Below are 22,859 nucleotides of genomic sequence, written 5' to 3'. Positions count from 1 at the left end.
AAATCAACCTTAAAGTATGTTACTCACAGATTACCAGATGAAGATTAAGGAAAGAAGAATAAACAAAAGAAAACTAATGCTGTCATCTCATTTAAGAACTAATAAACTGCAATCTATTACATTCTTGTTTTTGTGTTTAGATACAGTACACTCTAAGTTTGCCAGCAGACACCTAATTGTAGAGTATAAATTACAAACATGATCACTTAAACACATAGGTGTCCTTTTATGACACAGAGAATAGCTGCGATTCAACAGATCTCAGCTATTCTCTGGTCATTCACAGTTTATGACACTCAGGAGATCATGTCAGCCTTTCTCTGGAGATCTGTGTTCTCCCTCCAGATTCTCCAGCCCAGAGCTGGAGAATCAGAGGGACCGAAAACTAAGCAGAGATAGTTTACCTCTGTTTAGTAAACTGATCTTTTACTATAATCTCGAGAGATTATAGTAAAATGAGCCGTTTTTCAGAGTTTGTAGACCGTTTTCCAGCGTTTGGAGATCGTTCTCCCTTCGTTCGGAGAACTGCTTCATAAACTGCATTCACAGGAGAACTGTGTTCTCCGAGAAAGCCGGAGAACTGAACAGCGATCTATTACCGCTGGTTCATAAACGGACACCAAAGGGGCTAGAGAAGACATTTCACATGCATTTGTGTTGCATTTACCATACGTGTACATGCACTATACTTTTGCAATGCATTGCAGTAAAGGTTAATTCACTAAAATGAATAGAGACTGTTCTCCTTGCAAAGCAAATGTCACTTTCCACCTTGTATGCTTTCTTTTAAAAGTGAATGTTAATAAATAATTAAAAGCTTTGTTCATTTTAACACATACATATATTTTTTTAATATTTTTGACTTCCAAAATGCATGTGATGCATTGTGGTAGACTTTATTATTTCAGGGGGTTAAAACTGATTTCATAAATGGAAACACTGTAATGACAAATACGCTATATTGCCAAAAGTATTGGGCCAGCCCTCCAAATCATTGGATTCAGGTGTTCCAATTCCCTCTAGGGCCACAGGTGTATAAACTCAAGCACCTAGGAATGCAGACTGCTTCTACAAACATTTGTAAAAGAATTGGTCACTCTCAGGAGTGCAGTGATTTCAAGCATGGTACTGTGATAGGTTGCTACCTGTGCAATAAGTCCATTCATGAAATCTCCTTGCTACTAAATATTCCACAGTCAACTGTTAGTGGTATTGTAACAAAGTGGAAGAAACTGGGAACAATAGCAACTCGGCCACAAAGTGGTAGGCCACATACAATGACAGAGCAGGGTCAACGCATGCTGAAGTGCACAGTGCGAAGAAGTCGCTGTCTGCAGAGTCAATAGCTAAAGACCTCCACACTTCATGTGGCCTTCAGATTAGCACAACAACAGTGCATAGAGAGCTTCATGGAATGGATTTCCATGGCTGAACACCTGCATCCAAGCCTTACATCACCAAGTGCGATGCAAAGCGTTGGATGCAGTAGTGTAAAGAACGCCGCCACTGGACTCTAGAGCAGTGGAGACTTGTTCTCTGGAGTGATGAATCACGCTTCCCTGACAATCTGATGGACGTGTCTGGGTTTAGCTGGATGCATTGCGCCAAGTATAACATTTTGTGGAGGGGATGTTTTTCAGGGGTGGGTCTTGGCCCCTTAGTTCCAGTGAATGTAACTCTTAAGGTATCAGCATACCAAGACATTTTGGACAATTTCATGCTCCCAACTTTGTGGGAACAGTTTGGGGATGGCCCCTTCCTGTTCCAACATGACTGTGCATCAGTGCACAAAGCAAGGTCCATAAAGACATGGATGAGCGAGTTTGGGGTGAAGGAACTTGATTGGCCTGCACCCGGTAGAACACCTTTTTGGATGAATTACAGCGGAGACTGCGAGCCAGGCCTTCTCATCTGACATTAGTGTCTAACCTCACAAAGGCGCTTTTGGAAGAATGGTCAAACATTCCCATAGATACACTCCTAAACCTTGTGGACAGCCTTCCCAGAAGAGTTGAAGCTGTTATAGCTGCAAAGGGTGGGCCAACTCAATATTGAACCCTACGGACTAAGACTGGGATGCCATTAAAGTTCATGTTGGTGTAAAGGCAGGTGTCCCAATACTTTTGGCAATATAGTGTATATGTATTTTGATTACATATGTTATGCTTATTTTCAGAAAAACTTTGTGTGAGAAAGAAATTTGAGTAGTTAGAGGCAGAAAATTTTATGGCTGCTTAAATAGAATTTGTCAAGAAAAAAATAAAATTACTGATTTGACAGCAGACAAGCACTTTGGAACTAAACTGATTTACAGGCCCAGATTATCATAACTCTGCCAACGTTATTCAAAGAAATGTATGAGTTTAAGAGCTCCAAACTACAAAAAATTGTATAGGCTGTCTAGTGCAACAACTGAGAGCACCGTAAGTGCCTCTGTACATTTTACACTTTTAGTAAAAATACACTTGTAATGTCAGTTATTTTAGCTTATCAGTCAACAAAAAAGAAAAATTGTCAATTCTGAAAAATAACTGCAATTTGTTATTTTCTTCTATTTAATAACAAAAAGAACAACAGTGGGGGCAGAAACCTAGAGTCAGAAATTAAAGGAGAAGACAAATTAAGGCTTATTTTAATTGGTAACACATATTAGGGGCATACTTAATTAGAATAAAATATTCAGTTTAGGTGCATTTTTTGTGCTGCATGCATTTTTAAATTACAGGGAACAAGCAGCCACCTGTGAATGTTTGGTGAAAGTTATATTCAGCACTTTATAAATGTGCACCTTACTCTAAACCAGGGATGTCAGACTGATGTGTTCTTCAGTTGATGTTAGATTTCCTTACATAATATTACAGCCCAAAACTTCAGAAAAGGTTGTATGACCCTTCTATCTATAACATAGAAGTAAAATGTTAAACTGCAATTTGTCTGGTAATAGTATGTTCTAAAGTAATATTACGATAATGTAAGTCATCCTACAATAGACATGTTTTGGCCAACTGGTTCATCTACTTTTTTTGTATAATCTCTTTTTATTGAAGTAAGAATTTTCAATACAATAGAAGGAAAAAAACAGTACAATAAACAAAGACAGAAATAAATCCTATGGCCAATTCACCAGCAATTTGTAGCTATAGCTCTGCACAAAATCAGTACGCACCAGTAGGGCAGTCGACTTACAACATAATTCGATATGTATAACAGAGTACAATACAGTAGCATTCTGGACACAGAAAAATATAGAGTATAGCAGTAACCATAACGGGGAGAAAAAAATAAACCTTGATCACAGGGTTGAAATCGCCCTATAGAAAAGGAAAGACCATGGAGGTAGTATGAAAAATAACCCAAAATCAAAGGTCTATATATAGTCAGATGGTGCATGACTAAGTACAGTGCTTGGTATGTATTGTAAAATAGCTACAATAGTATAGTAATCAAACATCATTTGCAGAAGCCGATCAATGGTACAGTGGTCAGTGTGGTCTGGGCTATCTAGTTCCATAGAATAATACATCCAGCCAGAGCACATGTCATGAAATTTCTCAAGGTTATTTTCAACAGTGTAAACTCATTTCTCTGCCTCCATGACCCTGTCCGTCTCTTGTCCTTTAGGGCGAGGCAATGTGTTTGTTTCCAAAATTTAGGTATCAGGCTCTTGGCCACATTCATCAGATGTGGGGTAACACGATGTTTGTAGAATTTAGGTGAGGAGGGGGTAGTGTGCAACAGGTAGTGAAGAGAAGTAAATTGTATAGGCTTAAACATAGATTGTTGGATTCAGGATGAGAAGTCCCTGCAAAACTTTTGAATTTTGGGGCAATGCCACCAAAGATTCATAAAGTTACCTTCCTTGTCACAACCCCTCCAACAATTACAGTCAATGCCTGGGAAAAAGCAAGCTAATATTGAAGGCGTTTTACACTAGCAAGATAAAAATTTATAACACAATTCTTGGGTCTTAGAGCTAATTGTGGACACATGAGATAGTTTAACATTTTTTTTGTAGTTGCTGTGGGATAAATTCAAGTCCCAGCTCCAGTTCCCATTTTTCTATAAAGTAGGGGGTCATATGGGAGTGAGTGGCTAGCATATATTTATACATTTGTGAAAGTAGGTGCTTGAAGATCCCAGAAGTCTTACACATGGATTCAAAGGGTGTTAACAAGTTATGTTGGAGTGATTTAGGTGCTAATTTTTGTAGGAAATTATTCAGCTGCCTATGGTGCCAGGTGTCCATGAGGAATGCACCTTGGTAGCTTCATAGCCCATCAAATGATAAGAGGTGACTCTCTCTTTTTCTTCTTCTCTGTTTTCTTCTTTCTTCTCTTTCATGAACACCATTGATATTGTTTCTTAACGTTATTAGATGCCGCCCAGAATCTCCATTTTATGAGTACTCCAGTGAAGGGACAGATGTTTACACTTCTGTTCCTTCCTCAGGGGGGCTATATGCTGACATCCCCATGTTTCTATTTGACACTGATCAATGTACTTCCCTTGGGATGTTGAAACTGCCAATTTAACATATTTTTGTGGATATTGTTATATTGTATTAATAATTTTTATGCAGATTTTTCATATATAGTATCTCTGAAATTTATGATAATAAAAATATATTCAACATAGATGGTAAGAGCCGTCCCATGGTGGCCAATTTCAAACATGTAGAGTCCCCTTCACCTCTCCAGGTTTTGAAAAAGGAGAAATCCTCACTAGAAGGGAACCAGGGGGAGCAGGTGAGGTGCAGGGGGGAGTTCTTCCTTTCAATTAACCTGATCCTCAAAGTGTTCAGCATAAGCAGGGCCATCCAGTTGGACATCGGGTACACCCAGGCCCCCATCTTCCTTACATCTGTTGAGGAGAGAATACGTCAATCTAGGGTGTTTCCTCTGCCGAATGAAAGTTGTAAACAGCCAATGTAGTCGTTTAAAAAATATGAAGGGTAAATGTATGGGGATTGTAAGGAATAAGTACAAAACCATCTTTTTAAGCATATTGATGTGAGAGTAGTTGCATGCCGGGTGTGTGAATCTCTTTCCACCACCTGTAAAAGTGTACCATAGTATTGCAAAATATAACAATTTGAGGTCATGGGATATACATATGTGTGCTTAAGTATGTAAATGTATGCGTTTTATCCAAGTGAATGTGAAGATCATTTTAAGCCGTGACACTAGGTTTGGAGGGATCTTAATTGAGAGAATCTCAGATTTTCCATAATTAATACTAAAATTAGAGAGAGGTATCTATGGAATTCCAACAGTAAAATTGGGAGGATAGTGAGTGGCTGGGAAATGTAGAGTAAAATGTCATCAGTGTATGTGGACAGTTTATGTTCCCTAGAACCAATACACACCATTTTAATACATTTAATACACTCCTCCTTTAAACATTCTGGAAATGTTCCTACAATTATTTATATATATATATATATATATATATATATATATATATATTGCCAAAAGTATTGGGCCAGCCCTCCAAATCATTGGATTCAGGTGTTCCAGCAATCATCTCCATGGCCACAGGTGTATAAAATCAAGAACCTAGGCATGCAGACTGATTCTACAAACATGTGTGAAAGAATGGGTTGCTCACAAGAGCTCAGTGAATTCAAGCGTGGTTGCCACCTCTGCAATAAGTCCATCCATTAAATTTCCTTGCTACTAAATATTTCACAGTCAATTGTTAGTGGTATTATAACAAAGTGGAAGAAACTGAGAACAACAGCAACTCAGCCACGAAGTGGTAGGCCAGTAAAATGACAGAGCGAAGTCAGCACATGCTGAAGTGCACAGTACACAGAAGTCACTAACTGTCTGCAGAGTCAATAGCTAGAAACCTCCAAATTTTATGTGGCCTTCAGATTAGCACAATAACAGTGCATAGAAAGCTTCATGGAATGGGTTTCTATGGCTGAGCAGCTTCATCTAAGCCTTATATCACCAAGTGCAATGCAAAGCGTCAAATGCAGTGGTGTAAAGCACTCTGCCACTGGACTCTAGAGCAGCAGAGATGTGTTCTCTGGACTGACAAATCACACTTCTCTGTCTGGCCATCTGATGGACATGTCTGGGTTTGGTGGTTGCCAGAACGGTAGTTGCCTGACTGCATTGTGCCAAGTGTAAAGTTTGGTGGAGGAAATATTATGGTGTGGGGCTGTTCTTCAGGGGTTGGGCTTAGCCCCTAAGTTTCTGTGAAGGGAACTCTTAGGGCATCAGCATCCCAAGACATTTTTGACAATTTCATGCTACCAACTTTGTGAGAACAGCTTGGGGATGACCCCTTCCTGTTCCAACATGACTGCTCACCAGTGCACAAAGTAAGGTCCATAAAGACATGGCTGAGCGAGTTTGAGGTGGAGGATCTTCACTAGCCTACACAGAGTCCTGACCTCAACCCGATAGAACACCTTTGGGATGAATTAGAGTGGAGACTGCGAGCCAGGCCTTCTTGTCCAACATTAGTGCCTGGCCTGACCACAAAAATGTGCATCAGGAAAAATGGTCAAACATTCCCATAGACAAACACCTAAGTCTTGTGGACAGCCTTCCCAGTCTAATACCATTTTAAATACTATTACAATATATTTCCACACTGTGCCTTCCGCTGCAACTATGTAGTCTGCTCACCCCACAATGTGGCCCTCTAGACAAATAATCAGGCCTGCTGTAACTTTATATTTATGCTTATCCCTCCACTGTACAATTCACAACTTTTATGTAGTAGGCTCACCCAAAACATGGACATCTCAACACCCAAAGGATGGACCTCTCAACGTCTAATACCACCTAAAGTTCCATCTTGGGATGGGCTCTTTACCAGCACCATATATCCACATAAGATGCCTCCAGAGATCATAAAACCTCAGTAGTAAACAGAAAAAAACCACGTACTGCTCACCCCTTCACATGCTTTATTTACACACCAAGGGTTAAAATACATAAAGAAAAAAACAAGCTGTGTCAGCATGTTATCTCAATCAGACTAACAATGTACACCTGCAGCAGACTTTCTCCTCCTAGATGTCAGCATTAGTAAATCAGTCTTTCCGCACGCTAATGTGATATGGTCTCCAGGGGCTGTACTCCACCTCGCAAGTTGCATCTAATCCAGACTTTATCAGAGGTAATAAAGCTAAAACTCTGGCCTTAAGGTGTTGGTTCTATTACGCTAAACCCTTAAAGAAATACTCTTTGGATGGCCCATTACACCACACAAACTGTCTGAAATAAATCTGCTCTTGGTCAATGCTGGGGAAACTGCAGAGAAGTAAATAGCTTTCTACTTTTGTTAAAGTAATTTTCTAAAGCTATGCTTTACAAAAAATATCATCAGCTTACGTCATTACAGTTTTCATCTGTATAATTTTAAAGTTTCTCTGTGGTTAATATTGTTTTACTTTGTTATTAGAGATGAGCGAATCGAAGTAGGCGAAGTGGAATTCGTTTCGAATATTGGAAAATTTTCGATTCGCGCCGAATCCGAAAAATATCATACTTCGGATGCGCGAATCGAAATTTTTCCTAAAATGGCGGCGACATGTGCGGCGATGGAGCGGGGATGTCTGGCAAGGCGCGCAGACAAGGCGCGCTGACCCATAATGCATTCATTAATGACACGTGATCGCATTAGCCAATCAGCAGCCAGCCAGCCAGCACTGTGTAATGGTCGAGCTATAAATGGCGGCCATTTTAGAATTCTCCATTTGCCTCCAGTCATTCAAGAGAGGCAGACCGCTCTGTATTAGGGACAGAGTTAGGGCCACAGAAACGTTACTTAGGGACAGAGAAACGTTACTTAGGGACAGAGAAACGTTACTTAGGGACAGAGAAACATTACTCAGGGACACAGAATTGTTACTGAGGGCCACAGAATCGTTACTTAGGGACACAGAAACATTAGTTAGGGCCACAGAATTGTTACTCAGGGACAGACACAGAATTGTTACTGAGGGCCACAGAAACGTTACTCAGGGACACAGAATTGTTACTGAGGGCCACAGAACTGTTACTTAGGGCCACAGAAACGTTAGTTAGGGCCACAGAATTGTTACTCAGGGACAGACACAGAATTGTTACTGAGGGCCACAGAAACGGTACTTAGGGCCACAGAAACGTTACTCAGGGACACAGAATTGTTACTGAGGGCCACAGAACTGTTACTTAGGGCTACAGAAACGTTAGTTAGGGCCACAGAATTGTTACTCAGGGACAGACACAGAATTGTTACTGAGGGCCACAGAAACGGTACTTAGGGCCACAGAAACGTTACTCAGGGACACAGAATTGTTACTGAGGGCCACAGAACTGTTACTTAGGGCCACAGAAACGTTAGTTAGGGCCACAGAATTGTTACTCAGGGACAGACACAGAATTGATACTGAGGGCCACAAAATTGTTACTGAGGGCCACAGAACCGTTACTTAGGGCCACAGAATTGTTACTCAGGGACACAGAATTGTTACTGAGGGCCACAGAACCGTTACTTAGGGCCACAGAATTGTTACTCAGGGACAGACACAGAATTGTTACTGAGGGCCACAGAAACGGTACTTAGGGCCACAGAAACGTTACTCAGGGACACAGAATTGTTACTGAGGGCCACAGAATTGTTACTGAGGGACATAGAACCGTTACTTAGGGCCACAGAAACGTTACTCAGGGACACAGAATTGTTACTGAGGGCCACAGAACCGTTACTTAGGGCCACAGAATTGTTACTCAGGGACAGACACAGAATTGTTACTGAGGGCCACAGAATTGTTACTGAGGGCCACAGAACCGTTACTTAGGGCCACAGAAACGTTACTCAGGGACACAGAATTGTTACTGAGGGCCACAGAACTGTTACTTAGGGCCACAGAAACGTTAGTTAGGGCCACAGAATTGTTACTCAGGTACAGACACAGAATTGTTACTGAGGGCCACAGAATTGTTACTGAGGGCCACAGAACCGTTACTTAGGGCCACAGAATTGTTACTCAGGGACACAGAATTGTTACTGAGGGCCACAGAACCGTTACTTAGGGCCACAGAATTGTTACTCAGGGACAGACACAGAATTGTTACTGAGGGCCACAGAATTGTTACTGAGGGCCACAGACTTGTTACTGAGGGCCATAGAACCGTTACTTAGGGCCACAGAAACGTTACTCAGGGACACAGAATTGTTACTGAGGGCCACAGAACCGTTACTTAGGGCCACAGAATTGTTACTCAGGGACAGACACAGAATTGTTACTGAGGGCCACAGAATTGTTACTGAGGGCCACAGAACCGTTACTTAGGGCCACAGAATTGTTACTCAGGGACACAGAATTGTTACTGAGGGCCACAGAACTGTTACTTAGGGCCACAGAAACGTTAGTTAGGGCCACAGAATTGTTACTCAGGGACAGACACAGAATTGTTACTGAGGGCCACAGAATTGTTACTGAGGGCCACAGAACCGTTACTTAGGGCCACAGAATTGTTACTCAGGGACACAGAATTGTTACTGAGGGCCACAGAACCGTTACTTAGGGCCACAGAATTGTTACTCAGGGACAGACACAGAATTGTTACTGAGGGCCACAGAATTGTTACTGAGGGCCATAGAACCGTTACTTAGGGCCACAGAAACGTTACTCAGGGACACAGAATTGTTACTGAGGGCCACAGAACCGTTACTTAGGGCCACAGAATTGTTACTCAGGGACAGACACAGAATTGTTACTGAGGGCCACAGAATCGTTACTTAGGGCCACAGAATTGTTACTTAGGGACAGACACAGAATTGTTACTGAGGGACACAGATTTGTTACTGAGGGCCACAGAATTTTTACTGAGGGCCATAGAACCGTTACTTAGGGCCACAGAAACGTAACTCAGGGACACAGAATTGTTACTGAGGGCCACAGAACCGTTACTTAGGGCCACAGAATTGTTACTCAGGGACAGACACAGAATTGTTACTGAGGGCCACAGAATTGTTATTGAGGGCCACAGAACCGTTACTTAGGGCCACAGAAACGTTACTCAGGGACACAGAATTGTTACTGAGGGCCACAGAACCGTTACTTAAGGCCACAGAAACGTTAGGGCCACAGAATTGTTACTCAGGGACAGACACAGAATTGTTACTTAGGGCCACAGAATTGTTACTCAGGGACAGACACAGAATTGTTACTGAGGGCCACAGAATTGTTACTGAGGGCCACAGAACCGTTACTTAGGGCCACAGAAACGTTACTCAGGGACACAGAATTGTTACTGAGGGCCACAGAACCATTACTTAGGGCCACAGAATTGTTACTCAGGGACAGACACAGAATTGTTACTGAGGGCCACAGAATTGTTACTGAGGGCTACAGAACCGTTACTTAGGGCCACAGAATTGTTACTCAGGGACAGACACAGAATTGTTACTGAGGGCCACAGAATTGTTACTGAGGGCCACAGAATTGTTACTGAGGGCCACAGAATTGTTACTGAGGGCCACAGAACCGTTACTTAGGGCCACAGAAACGTTACTCAGGGACACAGAATTGTTACTGAGGGCCACAGAACTGTTACTTAGGGCCACAGAATTGTTACTCAGGGACAGACACAGAATTGTTACTGAGGGCCACAGAACCGTTACTTAGGGCCACAGAATTGTTACTCAGGGACACAGAATTGTTACTGAGGGCCACAGAACCGTTACTTAGGGCCACAGAATTGTTACTCAGGGACAGACACAGAATTGTTACTGAGGGACACAGAATTGTTACTCAGGGACACAGAATCGTTGAATTAAAGAGTATGTCAGACAACATGCAGAGGAGTGGCAGAGGAGGCAATGTTTTAGGAGCGAGCAGACGTGGCAGCAGAGGAAGGGGTCGAGGCAGCACTATTCGCAGCCAGAGGCCAGTGCTCCCGGTGTCATCCAGCGGTCGTGTCTCCACCGACAACCCTGCCGTCATCGATTGGTTGGCTCGGTCGTCTTCCTCTTCCCAGGTCACCTCTGACACCTACAGCCAACGGTCGGTGGGTACGTCAGACACAACCGTTAGTTGGCATGGCCCGGGACCAAGCCCACTGAAATCACGTGTCCTCTACCTGCCCCTGTCCTTTGGTGTTCCCTCACCAAGCGAAGTATCGCATGCTGTGGGCTCAGCCCCACTGTACAGTAAGGAAGAGCTAACAGAGGGCGGTCAGGAACGTGGGGAGACATCCGCCTTTTCAGCAGCCAGGCGAAGAAGTACTGGCGAGGAGAGTGGCTCGGTAGCCGGTCTAGAGACAGGTCTGTCTCCTGACCCAGACGCAGCCGAGGGGGCTAGTAGTGAGGCGGAGACCCTACTTGATGATGAGGAGGTTGATCGCAGTTGGCAGCCTCGTCGTCAGGCAATTTCTTCCGCATCATCAGGAGAAGAGGGTGGCAGCTTGGCAGCGAGCGAAACAGTCGGTGGGTTGCCCAGGAGGCAGCAGGGTCGCAGCAGTGTCAGTGGAGCCAAACGGCCACGGAGTAGAGCACCAGCTCCACTGCAGCCTACCACCACGGCCAGTAGTGGTGCCGGTGTGCACGGAGGAAGCAGCAGTCAGCCAGTGAGGAGTATCGGGGGCAAAGTTTCCTACTCGGCGGTGTGGCAATTTTTCGTCAAGCCGCCCGAGGAAGTAAACGTAGCCGTATGTCGACTATGTGGCCAGAAAGTCAAGCGTGGCCAGGGGGCCCATGTTGGGACTACAGCATTGCGGCAGCATATGCAGCGTCGCCATTTGGTGGCCTGGGAAAACCGTGATAAAGATACGGCGGTTCTGCCCGCCCCAGCCCCCGCTCCATCACCCGCTCCGTTACTTGCTCCGTCACCCGATGTCAATCGCCCTCCATCAGCCAGTCAAGGCTCCAACACCTCTGCTGAGGGGAGTTGTCGCTCGTTGGCATCTTCCGCTCGTTCAGATGCTCCTTCTCCTGCTACTCCTCTTCACGGATTCCGTCAGCAGTCTTTCTTGGAATCCGTTTCCAAGAGACAACAGTTTGCGAGCACGCACCCGACGCTGCAAAAGCTGAACGTCCTCCTGTCCAAGTTGCTGGTGCTGCAGTCCCTCCCTTTCCAAGTGGTGGACTCAGCACCTTTCCGAGAAATGATGGCTTGTGCCGCGTTGCGGTGGAGAGTGCCAAGCCGTCATTTCTTCGCCAAAAAGGCAGTGCCAGCCCTGCATTCACATGTAGAAGAGATGGTGGGCCAGTCTTTGAGCATGTCGGTCTCTGCCAAAGTGCACGGCAGCGCCGACGTGTGGAGCTGTAACTACGGTCAGGGACAGTACATGTCATTTACGGCCCACTGGGTGAACGTGGTGCCGTCACAGCCGCACCAGCAACTTGGACAGGTCACGCCGCTTTTGCCTCCACGTTTGCACGTTCTTGGTCCACAAAAGATGTCCGCCTCTACCACCTCTTCTTCCGCCGTGTCCTCAGCCGCCACCCCCGTGCCAAGTCCCATTACCCGACCGGCATATCACATGTGCAGGGCGCAACGGTGTCACGCTGTGCTGCACCTGGTATGCCTTGGCGAACGTAGTCACACAGGGGAGGAACTTCTCAGTGTAATGAACAGAGAAATCGACAGATGGCTGTCTCCGCGCAAACTCAAAATCGGAACCATGTTGACCGACAACGGAAAGAACATGGTGTCTGCTCTGCGTCAAGGAAGGTTGTGCCATGCGCCATGCATGGCTCACGTGTTCAATCTGGTTGTCAAGCGGTTCCTAAAATCCACCATCCCACTGCAAGACATCCTTAAAATGTCATGTAAACTTTGCATGCATTTCAGCCATTCCTACACCGCAAAGCACACCCTCCTTGAGCTGCAGCGGCAGAACGGAAATCCACAGCATCGCCTGATCTGCGACGTTGCAACAAGGTGGAATTCAACCCTACACATGTTAGACCGCCTTTACGAACAGCGAAAGGCCATCACCGATTTCCTGATGTTACAAGCGGATAAAGTTACTCCCCTGTGTAACTTTGATGTCAGCCATTGGCAGCTCATGCGTGACACCTGCCGCTTGCTCAGGCCCTTTGAGGAGGCCACGCTATTCGTGAGTCGGCAGGACTATGGGATGAACGACGTCATTCCTCTGTTGCACGTCCTGGAACAAATGCTGTTAACAATGGCTGGTCAGGATGCGGTAGACGTGGCGCACAGATCTCAACGCCACATGACCCCTGTGGGGGCAGGACAGGAAGAAGAGGAGGAGGTAGAGGAGGACATTGGTGCTCAGGAATTATTGAGTGAAATGGGTGGTTTTTCCACTCAGCGGACAGGAGTGGAGGAGCAGGAGCATGTGGTAGAGGAGGAGGAGGAGGAGACAGAGGACCCAGACGCACCGTGGCAGTATGCTGTGGAGATGGAGGCAGGGAGTCCCTCGCATTCCTTGGCACAAATGGCCCATAGCATGCTCGGTTGCTTGCGTAGCGACAGCCGAATAATAACCATCAGACAGAGGGATGACTTTTGGCTGTCCACCTTGTTGGACCCTCGCTACCGTTCAAAAATGGTGGCCTTTTTCACACCTGCTGAGAGGGAGGCCAAAATAACGTACTATAAAAACCACCTATGTAGTCAGTTGGTCTCTGCCTTTGTGCGCCAACGTCCATCCTCAGACACTGTGGGCCCTGTGCGCTCGCGTTCCGCTGCCATGGCAGCAGGGGAGGGGTGGGGTGGTAGGAGCAGTGGCAGCTCCACCAGCAGCGGCTGCCTCAGTCTGCAGTCGATGATGAGTAGCTTTCTTCACCAGCGCAGTGAGGAAACTACTAACCAGCCGCAGCAGCAGCAGCATCAGGTGGACCTGGAGCAGGACCTCAAACAACAGGCTTGGGCCTACTTGGACAGCACCCTGCCAACCGAGGTAGATAATCCCCTTGACTACTGGGCAACGAAACTTGACCTTTGGCCCCAACTAGCTGAATTTGCGCTTGAAAGGCTGTCATGCCCGGCCAGTAGCGTGGCATCGGAGCGCGTGTTTAGTGCGGCAGGAGGTATTGTAACTCAGCGACTGTCCACCCAAAGTGTGGAGAGACTCACGTTTGTGAAAATGAATCAGGCGTGGATTAGTCTGGATTTCAAACCACCAGTTCCTGACACAACTGACTAAATCCGCCATGAATCATGCCCCAAACATGTGCCACTTTCAGGTCTCCTCACACTGCTGGTGTGTTCCATTTTTTGTCATAGGGTGCTGGCAGATTACGGGCCTCCCATAGCTGCTGCCAGGCCCCTAATCTGCCATGGGCCCCTATACCGCCTCCTCATGCTGCTGCCAGGTCCAGAGTCTCTCATGGGTCCCTGTACGGCCTCCCATTAATGCTGTCTCCATCGCCACACTCTGCCATGTGCCACTTTCAGGTCTCCTCACACTGCTGGTGTGTTCCATTTTTTGTCATAGGGTGCTGGCAGATTACGGGCCTCCCATAGCTGCTGCCAGGCCCCTAATCTGCCATGGGCCCCTATATACCGCCTCCTCATGCTGCTGCCAGGTCCAGAGTCTCTCATGGGTCCCTGTACGGCCTCCCATTGCTGCTGTCTCCATCGCCACACTCTGCCATGTGCCACTTTCAGGTCTCCTCACACTGCTGGTGTGTTCAATTTTTTGTCATAGGGTGCTGGCAGATTACGGGCCTCCTATAGCTGCTGCCAGGCCCCTAATCTGCCATGGGCCCCTATACCGCCTCCTCATGCTGCTGCCAGGTCCAGAGTCTCTCATGGGTCCCTGTACGGCCTCCCATTGCTGCTGTCTCCATCGCCACACTCTGCCATGTGCCACTTTCAGATCTCCTCACACACTGCTGGTGTGTTCAATTTTTTGTCATAGAGTGCTGGCAGATTACGGGCCTCCTATAGCTGCTGCCAGGCCCCTATTCTGCCATGGGCCCCTATACCGCCTCCTCATGCTGCTGCCAGGTCCACAGTCTCTCATGGGTCCCTGTACGGCCTCCCATTGCTGCTGTCTCCATCGCCACACTCTGCCATGTGCCACTTTCAGGTCTCCTCACACTCCTGCTGGTTTCCATTTTGTCATAGGTTGCTGGCAGATTACAGGCCTCCCATAGGTGCTGCCAGGCCCCAAATCTGCCATGGGCCCCCGTACCGCCTCGTCACGCTGCTGCTGGGTCCACAGTGTGACATGGGTCCTTGTACCGCCTCCCATTGCTCCCACTCTGCCATGTGCCACTTTGAGGTCTCCTCACACTCCTGCTGGTTTCCATTTTGTCATAGGTTGCTGTATGACCTCCCATTGCTGCTGCCTCCACCGCCACACTGTGGCTCCAAACACTGGTTTTGGCCCCGTGACTGGCCAAATGAGTAAAGTGTGCGGTGATTCTAAGATCGACGGCACTCATCTGCATGTCATACTGACTGACAGTATTATTTCTCTTCCCCAGCAGACTCCAAGGGCATTTAAATTAAAGATTCAGTGTTCTGCACTAATATTAAGTCTCTCTGAAGCCTAGAAACACCCTTTTTTAAGTTAAATTCACAGCGAATATATTCGACTCGAATCGAATATTTTCCACGAATTCGCCGAATCAGTCGAATCGAATTTTTGAATACTTCGCTCATCTCTATTTGTTATGATGGTATCATTATCATAGGTAAACTGTCAGACTGATTATTTTATTCATAGCAACCATTCAAACCTTTTATAAAAATTACATACAGCAGGGCAGAGACATAATTGCCATAAAACAAATAGTAACATCCTCCCAATAGTCCTCACATCAAAACTGCATGGCTAAAATAATTAATAAACTTTTATTGCAAATAGTCATATAAGCAAGTCTTTGTAGGGAAATAAGGACATTTCTCAATGCATTTTAAGGATAATTAATCTACTTCATCAGGAGATTTGTAGGAAGAAAATGTATAGCAAGGTCTATAACATAATATTCATTGTCACTGCTTACATATCAAACATTGAATATATCTATACATTGTACATAACCAAATATAAATTCATCGCTTTTAAGCAATATACATGTGTGCCAGATCCACTGTACATCTGCCCTTAGCACTTCACTATCATCAATGAGTGGAGGGGCTGCAAGAGATATTAGGGCTTCTGGGAGTCAACATGTTGGTTAAACAAAGGCTGTATGAGTATATGTGTATGTCAATAATATTCTTAAAAGGTGATCACAATCCAATTTGTTCACGTCTTTCCAAAGCAGTTAGACTGAGTTCACAATTCCAGGTGTCTCCACAAAGGCACAATTGTAGAATCCATAAAGGCTTGACAGTGCTAAAAGAAAACCCTACAGTGAAATAAGAGAACTTTTATATTAGATTTAAAGATCATTTTTCAAAATATGTCATCTAAAATGTAAAAAAAAGAGAAAAACGTCTCTACCTTATTCACAAGCAAGTCAACTCACTTGGAACCACAGCACCAACCTAGCAATTGAATTAGTAATGGTAATAATTATTTTGTTTGTTGCCTGCTCATTACACCGCGTTCCAAATTATTATGCAAATTCTATTTAAGTGTCACAAAGATTAAATATTTTGTTTTTCAGTGTAACTCATGGATGGCATTGTGTCTCAGGGCTCTTTTGATCACTTAAAACAATCTCGGGTGTTCCACATTATTAAGCAGAGCACCATTTTCAAGCAATATGGTGAAGAAAAAGGATCTCTCTGCTGCCGAAAAGAGTGAAATAGTTCAATGCCTTGGACGAGGTATGAAAACATTAGATATTTCACGAAAACTTAAGCGTGATCATCGCACTATTAAGAGATTTGTGGCTGATTCAGAGCACAGATGGGTTTGTGCAGATAAAGGCACATTGAGGAAGATTTCTGCCAGATCCATGCATTGGATCAAGAGAGCAGCTGCTAAAATACCATTACATAGCAGCAAACAGATATTTGAAGCTGCTGGTGCCTCTGGAGTCCCACGGACATCAAGGTGTAAAGTCCTCCAGAGTCTTGCAACTGTGCATAAACCTTCTATTCGGCCACCACTAACCAATGCTCACAAGCAGAAATGGCTGCATTGGGCAGAAAAATACATGAAGACTAATTTTCAAACAGTCCTGTTCACTAATGAGTGCCGTGCAACCCTGGATGGTCCAGATGGATAGAGTAGTGGATGGTTGGTGGACGGTCACCCTGTTCCGACAAGGCTGCGACGTTAGCAAGGCGGTGGTGGAGTCATGTTTTGGGCCGGAATCATGGGAACAGAGCTGGTCAGCCCCTTTAGGGTCCCTGAAGGTGTAAAGATGACCTTTGCAAAGTATGTGGAGTTTATGACTGACCACTTTCTTCCCTGGTACAAAAGGAAGAACTATGCTTTCTGTAATAAAATCATCTTCATGCATGAAAATGCACCATCTCATGCTGCAAAGAATACCTCTGCATCAATGGCTGTTATGGGGATAAAAGGAGAGAAAGTCATGGTGTGGCCTCCATCCTCCCCTGACCTCAATCCTATTGAGAACCTTTGGAGCATCCTCAAGCAAAAGATCTATGAGCGTGGGAGGAAGTTTACATCCAAACAGCAGCTCTGGGAGGCTATTCTGACATCTTGCAAACAAATTCAAGCAGAAACTGTCCAAAAACGCACAAGTTCAATGGATGCAAGACTTGTGAAGCTGCTATCAAATAAGGGGTCCTATGTTACAATGTAACGTGACCTGTTAAAATGTTTAAAAAGTTAAAATGTTGTTAAAAGTTTGATTGAAATAGCTTTTGATTTCAGTAAATATGCTGCAAACACAACAAATGACAATTTTCAGTTCTTTACAAACTATAAAGTGTTTTGAAACTTACTGTGCATAATACTTTGGAACAGTGCGTTGTAAGTTTTTTTATGTTTAAAAAAAATACTGTTATCATTAGGAGGTTTGTTCAATAAAATGTGAATTGTACTCTTAATAGTTGATAACATGAGAATTATGCTGACTGTTATTTACATCAATTATTTAGGTAAATGAGAAACATATCATTTGCATAATAATTTGGAACACAGTGTATATCTTCCTATTCCAGTTTGCTATTTTGGCCAATTATTATTGTCCCTCCTAGGATAGTTATATGTAACAAATACAATAAAGCTGCAAATCAAACTCAGAAATAAATACATTTATGTTCAAATATGACAACTTTTTTAAAGAAACCCAATTTATTTTGGTATTTTTAATGTTTGTTTTCAAAAATACGTAAGTGAAAACTATATGTCTTTAGGGTTATAAATTAAAAAGCCAAAAACATAGATATAGATTTTAAACATGTATGGGAAGCCATCCATCAGAAGAGTTCACAAAACATGTTGAAATTGTTGATTAGACATTATAGAAAAGAACTGTTAAAAACTGACATGGAAATACAACAGCTTCAGTCACAAAATGCCAATTTGATAACACTTCCCCAATTTATTACAAAAGAAAAAAGGCTTAGGAATATTTAGAGAAAAACAACAAGAGTGCTGTAAAATAATTAAAAAAATCTTAAGGGCTAAATTGACATTCTGTGGAAGACATGCATGCTAGTGGAGTATGCCCAATAAATTCAGATCCAAAGCACAGATAGGATTAAGGCTGGTACACTTGGTAACAGAAACCAGCCAACATTCAGCCAGTGTGTAGAGCAGCCTGTCTGACAGAAGCCGGTCTAACAACTGGCTTCTGTCAAACAGGCTTGCTGGTAAACCAACATCTGATCAGCTCTGGCAGCCAATGGCTATAAGCGCTAATCAGGGTGTTCTGGCGGGAGGGGCAGTCCCCCTGTCAGAACACAATAGCTCAGAGGGGGCGATCACCATATCAACATCACTTAGTACATATGGCGAGCTGGGTTGAAAGAAAAAGAAATGTATCAAGTGTAGCATTAGACAGACTGCTGATGGGTACAATACATGATTCATTGATACCAAGAGATGACTTGTTTTCAAATAAAACACAGGCAAATAAATATGATCATACTGATGGTGGTCTGGTTTTAGAACATTTGTCACAGTCACAGTGTAGTGAGACTACATTATGTGATTCCTCTAGGGTTATACCAAAAGAAGGATCACTTCATACAGACACAGATATTTCAAACACTAACTTATAACTGACCCAAAGATAATTAATGAATCAACATAAGCCACAAGGCTGTATAATGTAGGAGCAATTCTAAAATCTGACATATACATCCCTCAACAAATCTCTCAAAATAATGAAGAACATGGAACAATTCCTAATTAAAACTGCCAGGACAACAGCAAATAGAAGTTAGCAATCTGTCCTCATATAATTTATTGCAACTGGAGGTTAAGATACCACATTTAGTTTTGCTCTTTTTCAAGATATGGATACATTTCATTTTATTATAGATCTGAAATCCCTATATTATAAAGATAAACTTCCATCCATCCAACAAGCCGACATTAGAGATACTTTGAGTGTCTACAGAACTTTAAAAGATCTGATTCAGATTTTAAAAGAAAATGAGAAGGAATGTTCAGTTGATGACAATATGACTTTTATAAAATATATCTGAAGCTGGCATTATCAATGTGATACCTAGTTTCGATAATAATATTCCCATGGATGGTGAATCCTAGTCAAGTAAAAATATAAAAGAAATTCTAAGTTTCGCAAATCTGTGGGATGCATCCTGAAAAAGCTTACAAAACTCATCAATGTGCCCCCCCCCCCCACAAACAAGCATGGCACCATGATGTAATGCACGTAAAGATAATATGATTTCTGATGAGTTTATTATGCTCAGTGGTATTGATGGATCAATATGATAATTTAGATACAGTACAGTGGCTAAATGGTTAGCACTTCCGCCTGGCATTACTAGGGTTGTTGGTTCGAATCCCAGCCACGGCACCACCTGCCTGGAGTTTGCATGTTCTCCCTGTGACTGCATGGGTTTCCTCCGGGTACTCCGGTTTCCTCCCACACTCCAAAGACATGCTGGTAGGTTAATTGGCTCCTGTCTAAATTGGCCCTAGTATGTGTATGTATGAATGTGAGTTAGGGACCTTAGATTGTACACCTCTTGAGGGTTAGGGACTGATGTGAATGTACAATATATACTGTATGTAAAGCGCTGTGTAAATTGACTGCGCTATATAAGTACCTGAAATAAATAAATAATAAATACAGTAAGTACAGCAGCACTATGAATAAATAAACTGCCTTTATGTGACATCATCATGTAGGCAAAGAGTAAAAAAGCGCGGTAACTGGGCCTTTAAATGGTGTGAATGAATAGCATCAAATGTCTCTGTTATAGTGGTGAGAATAGTTTAAGTCTTGAAAGGATGTGAATCATCTCACATCATGTGAATATAATAGCTGTATGGACTATAATTGCAGGGCGGACAATATTTCTTATCCAAAGTGATATATGATGAGATGAGGAATTCATAAAAACTGGGAGGTATGTAACTGAATAAGAGCAATTGTCTTGATGTTCATGGAAGGGAATGTGACATGTTCCTAATTTCTCATCAGAAACAGAAACAAGTATGTTTGTCAAAAACCTCCACGTGTCAGTATTCTTGTCTGGAGATCAACTTCTGTACAACCGGCCTGTTGGAAACTTTTTGCTCGATCAGTTCTGCCTGCTATAGCCATTGGTGCTGATGAGTGTGTTCTGATGGTGGGGAAGACGCCTTGCTGCCCGAATACAACAGCTCAGCGGGAAAGATTCCATCATCAACCTCATTTTCTTTAATTCAACCTGCTGGTATGTGTCATGTATTTACAATGACCTGTAATGTTGTAGAAGTTTTAAATTGTTACTATGAATAAAATAAAAAAAAAATGATTTTTATTATTATGGTGGTGTCATAATCACATAGGAAAACAACTGAAGTACCTTCAAACTCCCACTAACATTTTAATAAAGTTTTTTTTTTTTTTTGTGTAATCATTTGAACATTCACTTCTCAAACTTCTAATGTTTATCTTTCCCAGTGGCCTACTAATGCGAATGTTCTCACTGTCTTAATCTAAAATGTTTTTTTTAAAATATCCATGATATTCTGTTTCAATTAGAGCTTTTGGTAGCATATTGTAACTGTTTCATTATTTAATGTCTTGATCAATGTGCTGTATGTGTCAGGAAATGAAAATCCTAATTCTTCCACAGCTAATGCTCATTCCCATGCAGCTAATGCACGTGCACATGTACCAGCACACAGACAAGCCCAGGCTAATGTCCAGTGACACTGACACATAAGCACATTTTTAAGCACCATTGCGCATCGGCGTACACGTCTTCCCGTATTGGCGCCAAGCTGCCTATTTAAAGGAGACTGCTGTGTACTGATCACTGGATGTTCTTCAGCTTTCTGTGACCCATGTTCCTGTGTTTCTGTTTGTACTGACTGATCTTCTGTTGCTGACCTGGCTTGTTCCTGACCTTGCTCTGTGGATTCTGGATTTTGACCTCAGCTTGCCTTAGACTACTTTCTGCCTGATCTCCGGGTGCTGACCTTGGCTTGCTACTGGACCTCGCTGTGCTTGCTAACCTGGTACCGACCCCAGCCTGCCTCCTGACCATGCTGCTGTCTCACTGTGTATGACCCTGGTTCACCTTGACTACATCCCTGACCATGGCAGTCACCTGCTATCAAGCGATCAGCACCCGTACTTCTTTGAGCCTTATACCTCTGTCACCACATTTAAGGGTGGTTGGACCAGAGCTACAAGGGAAACCCTTTCACCAGCTCGGCCTTCAACCAATGTACGTGACAGTGTCAAATACCTGGATAGGGAGCCTGACATGAAGAGGCAGGCCCCCCCTGTACTTCTCCGGCTTGAGGGCTACTGGCAGTGGGAGAGAGGCCACAAGTCGAGGTATGAGTGCCAGTATTGATCAGTCTAGAAGTCTGTGTGTCAGCAGCAGTCAGCAGGCAGGTGAAGCAGCAGGACAGGCTGGTGGCTCTCAACCTGGCATGGATCTCAGCTGTCAGCAGGTTGTAGAATTGCATCAGGAAGCAGGATCCAGATGCAGATTTGCAGAGCTGATGAGCTGCAGTGAGCAGGACAGAAGATGCAAGGCCAGATGAGCTGGGTCGGTAGCAGTAGGGCAGATCAAGCATAGACAGTAGATGGCAGAGTAGTCGGGTCAAAAGCCAGGTCAGCAACGGAGGTTCAATCAGATAGGAACAGGAGGCAAAAGAGTAATCCAAGACAAGCTGGGGTCAGGGCAGGTAGCAGACAAGCAAAGATCAGGAACAAGCAGGGTCAGTATCAGAGGTCAGGCACAAGAATCAGGAACACACTCAGAAGCTGTACACCAAACAGCAATGACAAAACTGCAGCCTGTTTAAATATCCCTGTTGTATAATTTGTGTAACCATTTAGATTTCCCTTATTAACTACTATTAAATACTGTATGCTATTGATATTTTGCCTTCTGTTCTATTGAATATTTCTTTGTGCAGAGTATTGTACTGAAAATTGAAATGTAGTTGTTACCATCTGCTATATTTCTCTAATATGAATCTATATACTAGGAAAATGTAATAGCCTTTGGAAACTTTTACTGTAAAAATGAGGTAACACTTCCAAAGTGAGATGGAATATTCTCTAGATGAACATATGATTACAAATTAACTGGTAGTTTAAGTAACAAAATCTATTTGATATGTGTGTCTGACTGCAAGGGACTGATGTGTGGTCCGATATCAGATAAAGATGATCTGGATTACGTTGTCCTTCAGGGGGTCTTGCAACTGATGGAGGTGTGGTGTCAATGTGACTTGTTGAGGTCTCAGGTTACTGCCTCTCCAAAAGCAACAGAATGGCAATCTGTGGGATAATCTTGGAGAAGTGTAGCAATGTATACATCTCTACAGTCATCTAAAACTCTCTGTTTGGAA

This window comes from Staurois parvus, unplaced genomic scaffold (genome assembly GCF_062004578.1).
Source record: "Staurois parvus isolate SC_StPar_1 unplaced genomic scaffold, SC_StPar_1.0 ptg000048l, whole genome shotgun sequence".
Taxonomy (NCBI): Eukaryota; Metazoa; Chordata; class Amphibia; order Anura; family Ranidae; genus Staurois; species Staurois parvus.
The sequence above is the reverse complement of the archived record's forward strand: the minus strand, read 5'-3'. Positions refer to the sequence as shown.